The following is a 13,109-nucleotide window of genomic DNA, read 5'->3' as shown; positions in this document are numbered from 1 at the left end:
TGAAGTTTAAACTAGATTCTGACAGTGCCGCGTTTCGTAACCTTTGTAGGAGTGTAGCAAAGAGTACTTTATTAAGCAATGGCGCGCTCAGTTTGGTGGGATTTTACGGGGCGGGGGGTGCATGGGACTCAAGAAACATTTGCTTCTGTGAGTAAATATATGCTGGGCTGTAGAGGCTCCGTTTAATGTTGCTAACGAAGTGGAGCGCTCTGCCCGTGTGCTTTATGGTACAATTGCACGCGGTGATGTCAATAAAGACTTACATCTCAGATGACAGGAGTTGGGCACAGTTAGACATGTGTGAAATTTCAATTCCCAAAGTATTGGAGGAAAAAAAGAACTGACCTTTGTCGTACTTAAGAAGCATTAAAGGTGCGTGCAGTGTGCCTGCTGGAAAAAAAACACGTGGCGGATAGAAACACGGATGTTTGGACACAGCTGACAATATCGGTTTTGTCATCTTAGTTGAGCGTTCCTTCTCTGTAATGCGGCGAGGAGGCTCAGCGGTGTAGAGCAAGCGGCTCGCTATCGGAAAGTTTCGAGTTTCAAATCCACATTTGGGGTTTATTTAGCCCATCATCCATGCGGCGTTGATAAAATAGAGAAAACACTTTGTCGGGAGCAGTTTGTCCAATTAATATTCACCCCCCCCTATAGGAATGTGGAAGTTGCATCACTAGCTCAAGGCTGTAAACAGCACCAAAACGATTTAATGTTAGTTACGAAAACCCACGTGAAGACAACGTTATGGGTCTGGAGTACCAAAACCATGACCATGAGAAGAAAACAAGGAAGGAAATAATTGACCAAAGCTGCTTTGAGAGAGAATGTTTTGGGCCTGACACGCAGGCTCAAAAGTTTGCAAGCTCCGAGCCCAAGACCACCTCTCCCAGCGCTCCCACCCCCATTGTGTCTTCTCATAACGTCACAAACTACACGAGGATTGTTTTCCCTCGCCATCATCCAGCACCGGAATGTGGAGTTGATAACGTTACGATTCTTAATGGTGGAGAGGTTCTCTTCCCATCAGAGGATTCCAGAATCCTGGCCCATGAGAAATATACCAACGTCACTGTATAACATTTAATGTGTCGCATTACATTTTCATCCGGCATGCCCGACAAAAAAAAAATCGACGATAACTTATTTTGCTAAACATCCTGCAGTTTAAGTTGCACCCTGCGGCTGCATATCATGAATTCATTAAGAAGTCGTGCCTTTGCATGATATCGCGGTGACTATTATACATTTATCTTTTATAGTTTAAATATGCACGTTGTGTTTGTTTGGCACCTTCTAAGAAGATGGTTTATGGCGTTAATTGCATAATAATTACTCACGAGCGTGGAGATAAAATCTCACTTTGTTGGTGGAGGCCCCCACGCTCAAAGACGGCTTAGAGTCTCCACGGAGGCCGCGTCGTATGTCATTGGGATGGAGAGAATGCTTGTACCGCTCTTATCAGTGGCACGTGACGGCTACTGCAAGATGTGACCATGTCCGTCCAGTGCTTGCCGAGCTGTATTGACTTCCGGTTGCCGAACGAATGCATTGTGAGGTCGCACTCATTACACACAAAGTGCTCGCCACAATGAACCACGATACCTCGCTGATCTCGACAAGGAGCATAAGCCATCACGCGAACTCCGGTGATCATCCTCACAGCGGCTTTTGGCTCGTCGATGAACAAAGACGGTCACCGCATCGCGCTCTTTCAGATCTGCTTCTGCAGCCGTCTGGAACGCTCTCTTCCTACCGATATTAGGAAGCCACTTGAGCTATGCACTTTTAAATCATCATCTAGATTGAAAACTCGCTTTTTTTTTTACTTCGTTTGAGTTTAAGTATTTGTCCTTCCGGCTTAGCACGGTTGGCTAAATGAAACAGGTGGACTTCTCCACAAATCTGGCTGTCGCCTGATGAAGCTAGTTGTAATTACTGGCGAAACGTCGTACTCGGATTGTAAATGTTGTGGCTTGGCTCTCCAACACACCGGTGTGCTGTACTAGTGACAAATTGGCCACGTTCTGCTTACGTGACAACCCTTACTAGTTGGCTGTGTCGGGTGGTGTCGGGTTTTAACGACACATTTATATATTTACGCGATCTAACCCAAAAAGCTTCTATTATGAGTGCGAAAGAAGTTCAACATACATACATCACGACGCCGCCTCGCCGCACATTAATTAAGCTAAGCCTCGCGCTTTCCCCCGCCGCTTTGTTTACGCGTGGTGTGTGCCACTCGATGGTTGCAGCAGCTCAGGCCGCACGCACGGGCGTGCGGCCTTGCCAGGATGCATTGGAAAGTGCTGCCAACTCTTTCTGTTTAAATGGGTTTGTAATTTAGTGCCGCTTACTCTGGAAAAATATTTAGTATTTTAAAGCGCTCTTAGTGCATCCAACCAGTTACAATAGCTAATTGAGATGCAGGACCAAAGCGATAAAAGAACAAGAATGATTGCATATTGGTTTATGATAAATTGTGTTTAAAGTTATTTATGCCCTTATTTGTTCATTAAATTCAAAGCAGCTTAGGATAAATATGTTTAAAGCTAAAAGCTTGAAGCTCGGTGAGGACTATGGTACGAAGCATTGTGTTTCCCGGGAGTATATGAACCACCAATTGCCCGTGGTATAATCTGTTGTGTTATAAGTGATGTGCCCTTTACAAAAGCACATGGGACATTTGAATCGTATCATAAATCACACGACAGGTCCTGGCGGCCCCTGCTATCGCAGACCTACTCTTCTGTGCACATTGCTTTTTTTTACTTAATCACTGAATATTCTGCAACTCGACCTTACAAGGCCGATAAAGTTGAGTTCCTCTCCGGTAAAATTCCCACGTTCGCTCCTGCGACAGATGCCGTGCCATCGTGCAGTAAAAGTTGCTCGCATTCGGGAGGTCGTGGGTTCACGTCCTCGTTTGGGGGGGGGGGGGAGCACCGCTTTGTGATGGAAGTCAGCGGTGGTTGTCCTCTGGAGAGACTCGCCCTTGCCATAGGGATGTGGATTTTTTTCTCCCCATTCACTTGCCCTCAGGACTGTAAATGGAAGATGAGCACCAGCGCCTTGCTGCATATTGAGCATCAAATCACTTTGCGAGTGTTTTCAGCTGACGCTGCTGCTGCGCTAGGCCATGCCGTGCGGACGGTTACAGGCCACTCAGGTTTGCGTAGGTCAGACACCCACCTGCATGCCGAAGAGGTGGTCTCTAGAAGGCAGTGCAGCGAATGGTTCTCAGACATATCTGTGCGGACCTTTGATTATGCCAATTGTTGTATTTGGGACCCAAAAATAACTTGACGGATTGGCCACGTATCCGAGCGGGAGCCCCCAGGCGTAACAAAGAATGAGGATTATTGCTGGCATTCACGCGCTGTTAAACCGAACAGCAGCAGCAGCAGCTGTGGCAAGGAGAGTCAAACAGCGCGGACACGGCACCTCCCAACGCCAGCCACGTTGTGGTCTTGCAGCTTGGGTGTCACGGTCGCGCTCTTGTCACTCGGTGTGATGATCATAACTTCATGCGTCTGTGATGTTTACACCGTCATCTCGATTGGATGTTCTTCTGCGATACATCACACTGCATGGATCCAACATCCATGAAACAGAAATGATAAAAAGGCAAAGTGTGTGGGAGATGCTTTATTATCAGTGGTTTTTCTTTGCAAAGACCGAAATACGTAAATTCTTGTTTTGGCATTATTTTGTAAACCCTGCTTCAATTCTCAATCTTTGCTGTCTCTCTCTTTTCCTCCTCCTCCTTGTGCTCAATCCACGCTGTCGCTCTCTCTCTCTTCTCGCCCACCCCCTTCACTGGAACAAACATCCCCCTCCACATTAAGTGGTCACCTTCGCTCACGAGCCTCTGCTCCTCACCCAAAACTCACTTCTTGTTCTCTTGCTCACCTCCACGACCCTTAATCCTCATAACCACCACCACCGTTACTGTTCCATCTTCATATTCTCATTACATGGCTATCACTCATTCCCCACTCATTCAACCCGTTCATCATCATTTACCGTCATCAATTTCGCTTTCACCAAACTCACGCATCACAGATTGGCCACCCATTGCTTCCTCTCATCTATTTCATTCACCTCACCTCCACTGTCACGTTCACACGCATCGTACCCTCCTTAATTATCTGTAAAGCACCTTGATTCAGGCGCAATATAAATTACATTAAGATAAGATAAACTCTGATTAATCACAACGTTTGGAACCTTTGGGCCTCTGCTCAGCCGCTGTGTTTATATATTTTTATATCGATTAAGAAACTCACATTTGTCAATGACACCGTAGTCAAAGAAAGCTAGTCGTTGCCTATTTTATTTATGATGCCACACTGTCATTGAGGAATGTGTTCAGTTGTTATTCTACCCGACTGTTTGCACCACTGTCAGTAGCAGCATTACCAAATAACTGATTTGTACACGAACTGTTTATGCTTTGTGTGTACATCCATTACTTGCCTTTATCCCGTCCTAGGACGGAAGCTGTAATATTTACTAAAAAATTGAGCAGAGTATAATTGTATCCTGTGTAAATTTAATGGCAGTGAATCTTGCACAAAAGTACATGATCAAACACTTGACAGCATTTCACTGTAGCACCGTATTAATGGCAGTGAATCTGGCACAAAACGAAGTCATCAAACACCTCACTGCAGTTCACTGTAGCACTGTATATAACTGACCTTCAATTTGTTTAAAGTCACTGTCTATTTTACTATAATGTAGAAGCATAAATTAGACTTACCTTTTGTGTCAAGTGCTGAAGAAATAAATAAGACACCAAATCCACTTTGTTGCTACGTATAATTATTTATTAGATTCACTTTCAATAAAGAAACGTGAAACTTGAAGCGAATTTGCATTTTTTTATTTCCGCTCGACCTGCGCGAGTGTAAAAATCCACCCACTCATGAATATTCATGACAGGGGGGTGCGGAATGTGGAGTGACGTCACGCGCGTTACACACAAACATACATTCTTGGCTCGTAGTAGTAATTATCTAAAATGGTTCAAACTGGTGACTGCCTTACGATTGCTGTAACCATGGCCGATACCTGGGTCTTTTGTTGTGATGGGCCGTGACAGACGAGTCACGTGGCACGGCGATGCCGAGTCACATGACCGTCAGCGTGCATCGATAATCCCAGGAATTACCACTTAATTTACTTCACCACCGCTAGTCATGAGAGTGTTATGCAAAAAAGAATAACTTGCAATGTTTCATACTCTTTGGGTCTTTCGGTAAATTCACGTAGATAGAAAAGTAATTAAAAATTGCGACGTTTCGGTTGCAACACAAGCAATCGTCTTCAGGTGAAAAAATACAGCAGGAGAACTGCTGAGGCAGGAGAAATATAGCGGGAGAGCTGCTGCAGCAGGAGGTTATAGAGGTTTGAGATGGGTGCAACCCAAGGGTAAGTGGGCGGGGCTAGAGATGGAATTTGCATGTAAGTGTAAGATCGGAGAGCCTGATAACCTCACGACTTCGGTGCTGAAGAGGCGGCAATTGTATTGCTAGAGATTAGCATGTCAATCTGTAATTTGCATGTAAATGTCAAATGTTTCGTGGCCCGCAAATGCCTCATGTGGGCAGCTGAATGATAGATTTCACACTAAGCGTTGCTTTTTCTTCTGTTGTTACAGGCGGCTTGCCGAACATTTGAGGTGCGATCACTCCAATTCAGAGGTGAGCTGCTCTCTCTCTCTCTGTGTGCCACTGTCTGCGATGTTCTCTCTCTGATGCCCAGGTGCTTGTTTGAGTGGCCCCACGCCCATCCTGGTTTCTTATGACCGACCATGTCCCGTCTTAGCAGCCTGTAAGTTGCCATTGGCTGCAAAAACCCGAGCGAACTGGAACACGTTCCTTCGGAGTGGGCAGGTAGGAACTTGGTTGGACAGCACATTCGTGCACGACAGACAAATATGCACGACAGATAGACAAATAATCCCTGGTGGGCAGTGTGGAACCTGTTGTTCCTACCTGTGTACAAGATCACGTGACTTGAGGTAGCCAGGCAGCCAGCCAGGTAGCCAGCCCCCTTAATTATCGGCCCCTCCCCCTTGCTTAGGCCCCTCCACTTACCCCCCCTCCCTTAGGCCCCTCCCCTGACCCCCCTCCCTCAGGCCCCTCCGCTGACCCCCCTCCCTTAGGCCCCTCTCCTGACTCCCCCCTTCCTTAGGCCCCTCCCCCGACCCTCCTCCCTTAGGCACTTCCCCTCTCCGTACCCGGCAGTAGGTCTCCACCAATCAAAGAGCTATTTATATTATCTATATATGCACGACAGACAGTCAGACAGACAAAAAATCCCTGGTGGGCAGTGTGGAACATATTGTTCCTCCCTGTATAAACTAAACAATACAAAAACTCTTTGACATTTTTATTTTTACCAGTTAAGGTTCACTGAGCTATGTAGCTCTTTTTCAGAAGCGACCTGGCTACAAATGATAGCTCAATGAAGTGGCTTATCGTGTGGACATGTATAGCAGCCAAATACTGTCAATGCGTGTCTCTAAATGTGGAGGGGAAAAGCGGAGAAAAATCCACACGACCATGGGGAGAGAAACATGCAAACTCCAAATATACAGCAGGCGTCAGGGTCGGGATCGAACCCACAACCTCCTGCATACCAGGCGAGGTAGTTAACATCTCACGACAGATCATTCATAGCCGGGGTGGAGCACTCAGTTTCTTTCTCACTGCCCCGGATAGAATTCAGAATGAAGCAGCCAGGGTGACTGACAATCCAGCACTCGATAATTAGCTTCATTCACTCTCCCACCGGCTGTTAGTCGCCTCCCTATCACTCTTCTATCGCTACTACTGCCGTGGTTACTGTTCCCATGAACTTTGCTCATCGATTCTCCCACCCATTCCGGGGACTCTGTCTACAAGACTGGCTGTTTTGTCTAATACACACCCACTCAATCGCCCTCTCACTCACCGACTCACTCACCTACTCATTCGCCCACTCACTCACCCACTCATTCACTCACTCACCCACCCACTCAATCACCCACCCACTCACCCACCGACTCACCCACTCACTCACTCACCCACTCACTCACTCACTCACCCACTCACTCACTCACCCACTCACTCACTCACTCACCCACTCACCCACCCACTCACTCACCCACCCACTCACTCACTCACCCACTCACTCACTCACCCACTCACTCACTCACTCACCCACTCACTCACCCACTTACTCACCCACTCACTCACCCACTCACTCACCCACTCACTCACCCACTCATTTGCCCCGCTGCAGGTCACAACACGTCTCTTTCTGCTTCTTCCCTCGCGCTGCTGCACTTGGCATTCCCTCCTCCCATCATCGTCGCTCTTCCCAAGTTGTTATAAAAACTTTGCTCATTTCAAAGACTTTATTTTTATATTTTGAAAGCCTGACAGTGTGGTGTGTTGCGTGTACCACGGATAGCGAGCATTGCTACCAGTTAAACGGTCCGTTCTATTGTAATGCTTGTTTTCGTAACGCAAATTGATGTAACTTTATGAATGTATCAGGGAACACAACGCGGATGTGAATTGGATATATAACGCGAATAAGTGAACATAACTACGTCACGCGAGTAGGAATAAGCGGTCGTACGGCTGCCTCGGCGTAGCGTCGTACAAGGCATTGGGATGCTGCTGGATACCTCAAGATGCTACCCACGCGTCTCAGTCTGTGTTCAGCCTGCGTACGCATCTCACGTGTTATTGTGGACTGTGCTATACCCTATATTAGTTGTCTTGCCTTGCATACAACTTTGTTAAATGTATCTAAAATGAGTGGCTTCGCGACTAACACTGGAGCACGCATTTTTTAAAACAAATTTTCATGCTTTAAAAAAAAATCATTATCTAACTTAAACAAGGTCATTATAAAAGAAGACGTAAAAATCAAAATGACATCACTAATTATCATGAAAAAGGTCAGCCATGTTGGTGTTTTTAAAACCTCCTACCTTCCATTGGATCGATGGTTGTTATTGTAACATGATATTTCCATAACGTCGTGTTCTTCAGGAACACAACTACCACCGCGTTATAGGAGAACAAACTGCTTATATTTGCGATGGGTTTACGCTGAGAAAGCACACGTGTGTTAACTGTTATAATGTTGCTGGCTGCTTTGACGCTTTAGGCATTGGGCCTGTGCTCAGCAGCAGTTGAAAAAAATATATCTATATAAATATATATAAGTTATTGGCATTGAGTATTTCCTTGGGTGTGATACGCTATTGATAAATATATTAGTGAGTAAATGTTGTCATTCAACATTCAGTAATTACAGTTTAAAAATTACATATAGCGCACAAAATGTATGAATTTAATTCTAGACGTCTTTGCAAAACGAGACGTCAAAATCTCGAGGAATTATTTTTTTTACAGGTGAAATATTTTGATAAATAGAATAAATACAAGATGCCGTTTAGTGGCCACTCGTAACAGGGGCCTGCTGGGACGTACATTTCCGTATTCATGAATTAAAATGCAAATTGGCATGTCATTGTTCCTATTTCTATTGTCAGTAAAATATTGTTCAGTATTTTAGCGTTTGATTTTTTTAACACTTTCTCCTGAGTATTTTTATTATAATGGGCATTGTCTGGCACGGAGCACGTCGAGCGGCCATTGTGTAAATTGCCTTCCATGGGAGGTCAAAGCGCCCAGTGAAATGTCTCGGTGCATCAGGTCAACGGCAGTGACTCAAAACGAGTTTTCTGTTCCGAAAGTAAACCGCCAACGATGCATCATTCCCACTGAGGTGCCACGACACTCGCCGTTCCCACGTTCACCTCGAAAACTAGCAACGCGGCCGGCCGACTTGGCACGAGAGCAAGCGGCTCTCACATCGGAAAGTTTTTTGCGAGTTGAAGTCGTGGTCCGGTGTTGACTCGGCCCATCGTATACCCACCGGCGTGGGGGAAAATTTGTAGCACTTTTGTGGGGAAGTCATCATTGGTTTCCCAGGCAACGGTCACGTCCCTGTTATAGAAATGTGGAATTTCCGCCACTGGCTCAGGGCTGTAAACCAGAGATGAGCACAGGTGCCCCAATGCTCATTTGAGCCGGAAATCATTAAGTTACCATGAGCTAACATGAGTTAACGCGTAATCGTGTTGAGCTGAGGCTCAGGAGCTCGTTGGTTAATTCCTCACAGTCAGGATGTCTGCATTACCCATCCCTAACAATGCCGTTTCTGCCCCGAGTACAAAACGGTATTGAGCAAGACGAAGCGAAGGGGACCTTAATAGCTTTGAAATTGCCTTGCTGAGCCTGGTTATAGGATCGGTTAAAAAGTGTTGAAGGCATCACCTTGGGGACGCACACTTTAAGCAGAGCCTCGCTCGCAGCAGGAGCAAACGGACCGAAGCCTTGGCTGGAGAAGGCGGAGCCCTGGACGCCGTGAGCTACCCGGGGTAGCCCCCGGAGTGGCCTCCGGGGTAACCCCCCAGGTTAGCCTCCTCAGGGTTTCTGGGCAGACAAACAGAATGTGTCATGCTCGGCGTACCTTCTACACACGCTCACATCAGGTGGTGGTTCCTGTAGCGTTTATATAATAATAATAATGATTTCAAAAATTGCACCAGTCAATTATTGTTAATTTCAAGTGAACTGTAAATTAAACTTTTTATTTTACCAGGCAAGGCCAACTGAACGACTGTAGCTCTTTTTCAGAAGCGACCTGGCCACAAATGATAGCTCAACGAAGTGGCTTATCACGTGGAAATGTATAGCAGCCAAATCCTCTAAACGCATGTTTCTAAATGTGGAGGGAATAACCGGAGGACCCGGAGAGAAATCCACGTGACCACGGGGAGAGATTGCAAGCTCCAAATATACAGCAGCAGGCAGCAGGGTCGGGACCGAACACACGACCTCCTGTGTACCCGGCGAGGTCGTTAACAATCTTCGCCACCGTGGCGCGCACCATATTCCATCCGATGGGCAATTTAAAAAAGTTCCACAGTGAAAACTGAGCTCACATAGTAGACGTGGGAAAGAAAATAACCGGGCAAGTAGTGCTGCGGCGGCCAGTCAGAGGGACGGCTTTTTCATCACGGAAGCTTTTGAAGCGTGGCTATTGTCACGCCATCAGATTTAGAAATTGCATCCATTTCCATCCACCTTCATTTAGAGTGGCCGGTCACACTTGCCAGAGATTGTCCGCCATGCAGCAGCCCGACAGAAATCAAGTGCCATTATGCCGCGAGAGACGGCGGCAGCAGCAGCTGTGCACCGTCGTGTGTTAGAAGCAACGATGAACCGTATCGGTGCACTGCACTGTGCGCGAGTGTGTAGGTGAAGAGTAGTTTTGGGTACGATTCGTGTGCGGCCGTTCGTTTGCCGCTTGTGCCTGGACACGCGTGCCAATGAAATGTTCCACTTGAAGGGATTTTCGCAGGTAAAATATTTGGGAAACAACAAAAAATTATATTCGTGGTTCTTTCGGTAAAGTCACGTAGAACAAAAGAACCAAGAATATGAATCCCTGCAGTCACGAAAGCTTTAAATTGAAACAAAAAATCGGGCTACTGTGATTATAATTGTTTTCAAACCCAACGTGTTTGCCAACTGTTGAGTGTTGGCTTTAATTTTTTTAAGTCAATACCCAATGATTTGAGGATTTGATCCAACAAAAGCTGCTGCCGCCAGGTGGGACGTACTTGCAGCACGGGGGAGGTCTGATTGCCGTGACCGGCATCAGCACGGTCTCCATGAGTTCGGAGGCCAAGGGATGTTAGGATGAGACAGTCAGGGCAGATATATGGGTCTCTGTACGAGTCTGTGGTTCTCTGTGTGAGTCTGTGGGTCTCTGTCTCAGTCTGTGGGTTTCTGTGCAAGTCTGGGTCTCTAAGTCTGTGGGTCTCTGTGTGAGTCTGTGGGTCTCTGTGTGAGACTATAGGTCTATCGGTCTCTGTACGAGCCTTAAGAGCAGATGTTGTGATGAGGCTGCCATGGCAGATCCTGGAGGTTTGCTGCGCTTCTCCTGTGCAGCGTCTGTGGGCTTTGGCGCAGGGTGGAGGGGAGCGTTGGCAGCGATGTGTGGTGGCTTCAATGGCTTTGGCCACGATGCCGCTTTGGTGTTGATAGTCACTTGCGGCCGGTGTTCGCTGTTGCCAGCAACCAAACTCAGGTTGCCAGGTTAATTGAGCTTTGTGCAAACCGATGTAAGGCCACTCCACACCAGAAGTGATGTAGCAAACATAATTATCTCCGAATGTTTTGTGATCGGGTGTTATTCAATATCACCTGATGACTTTTGGGACTTAAAATATGACATCACTTTAGTTGTGATGGAAAAGGAATTACGATCGCATTCTTAGAAGTTTCTTGCCACAGTTTGCGAAAAGTTTGCAATAAACACCGTTCGGATTTCATTGTGCACAACTTTCTTGCATAAGAACATTTATTATTGATGGAGAACACATTGTAATGCTTATAGATTTGAAGCTTTCGTGACTGCAAGGATTCATATTCTTAGGTTTTTTCGGTGAAGTCACGTAGGCAAAACATTAAAATTAATAAAAGTAAAATAAAATAAAAATCACGACGTTTCGGAGGCAACACAAGTCTCCGTCATCAGGTGGGACCGTCACAGCCAGATTTGCTGCATCAAGTGAGGCAATGATTCAAGATGTAATCCCTTAAAAGTAAGTTGAGGGGGAGGAGAGGGGGGGGCTCATCAGAATGTGGTAGCCAATGAATGGAACGTATCGGGAGGGAGGGGGGCGGGGCTCAAAGACGGCACGAAGTGCCAACGTACAACGCATCGGGAGGGGGAGGGGGGGCGGGGCCAAAAGAATGCACGACGTGGTACACGAGAGTCGGCGGCGTGGACGTGGTTGTGCGCAAGCAACTACTGCTGCACACGCCAACGCATTGGACAGAGAGGGGGAGGGGAGGCCAAAAGAGAGTGTGGGGTGCAAGTGTACGTGGACATGTGTGTGTACAAGCACCTGTTGATACACATGATAGAAAAGAATGAAAATGCCCATGTTTATACCAGTGCTGGCTGAACAATGAAGAGAGTGCTGTTAAACACTGGGGATGTTAACACTCGGTAAAGTAAAGTAAAATAGTGCCTGTCAGATAAGATGGTCCAAAAATGTGTAATTAAGTCTTTTTTGCGTGGTTGATAACATCTTTCCAATGATTACTAAGTTTGTACCCATCATCACGGTTGAAATTATATCTGTGTTTGTATATCTGTATGGCTTCGTGTACAAACCTTTGATGGTAGCCAGGAGGTTTGCAGAGAACCTTGGTCTCGGAAAATACAATTTCATGAGAGCCCATCGAGTTGTAGCAATGATCGGCAACGACCGAAGAATCAGTTCTGCCGTGTTTCAGATCTGACTTGTGCTCGCGGACACGATCAGAAACATGACGTTTCGTTTCTCCAATGTAGCAATCACCACAAATGCAACTCAATTTGTAGACTCCAGGATACTGTAAGGAACGACATCCTTCACAGATGGAATCAGATCACGGATTTTATGCACTGTACTGAATCGGACTTGGATCTTATGTTTGTTTAGAATTTTGGAGATCTTTTTGGTCACGCCTGCTATGTATGGTAACGTGATAGTTTTGGTCGGAGTTTCATGTGGCTGTTTCTGTGTGGTGGGAGAAACAGCTTGGCGGATAGTGCGGTCAGAGTATCCGTTCATCCTGAGGGCCCGATGTACATGTCTTAATTCACCGGTCAGGTGGTGTTGGTCAGAAATGCCATGGGCTCTGTGGTATAGCGTTTTGATGAGAGAATTCTTTTGAGATGGGTGGTGGTGGGAATCCGGTTTCAAGTAGGAATCTGTGTGGGTGGCTTTCCTGTAGACAGAATGTCCCAAGGATCCGTCAGGCCTTCTCTCAAACAGAATATCCAAGAATGGTAGTTTACCGTCTTTCTCCACTTCCATGGTGAATCTGATGGATGGGTGTCTAGAATTGATGTGGTCCAAGAAGTGGTTCAATGCTGGGAGGCCATGTGGCCAGATGACGAAAGTGTCATCCACATACCTCTTCCACATTGTAATGCTGTTTATCTCGAGGCTTCTTTGATGAATCACAACACTA

General features: G+C 46.3%; 1 protein-coding gene across 15 annotated transcripts in view; it reads left to right on the top strand.

Moving 5' to 3' along the window:
- FUT8 (fucosyltransferase 8) overlaps positions 1-13,109 on the top strand; it is a 377,522-nt gene that overhangs the window by 269,468 nt on the left and 94,945 nt on the right. For all 15 annotated transcript variants that reach the window (XM_061568642.1, XM_061568643.1, XM_061568644.1 and 12 more), the window contains one exon: positions 5,666-5,708. The gene's annotated coding sequence lies outside the window, so the exon portion shown is untranslated. The remainder of the gene's footprint in view (positions 1-5,665; positions 5,709-13,109) is intronic.

Source organism: Lethenteron reissneri, chromosome 41, assembly GCF_015708825.2.
Source record: "Lethenteron reissneri isolate LAM-NWPU_2019-01 chromosome 41, ASM1570882v1, whole genome shotgun sequence".
In the NCBI taxonomy this organism is placed as follows: domain Eukaryota; kingdom Metazoa; phylum Chordata; class Hyperoartia; order Petromyzontiformes; family Petromyzontidae; genus Lethenteron; species Lethenteron reissneri.
The sequence above is the reverse complement of the archived record's forward strand: the minus strand, read 5'-3'. Positions and strand labels throughout refer to the sequence as shown.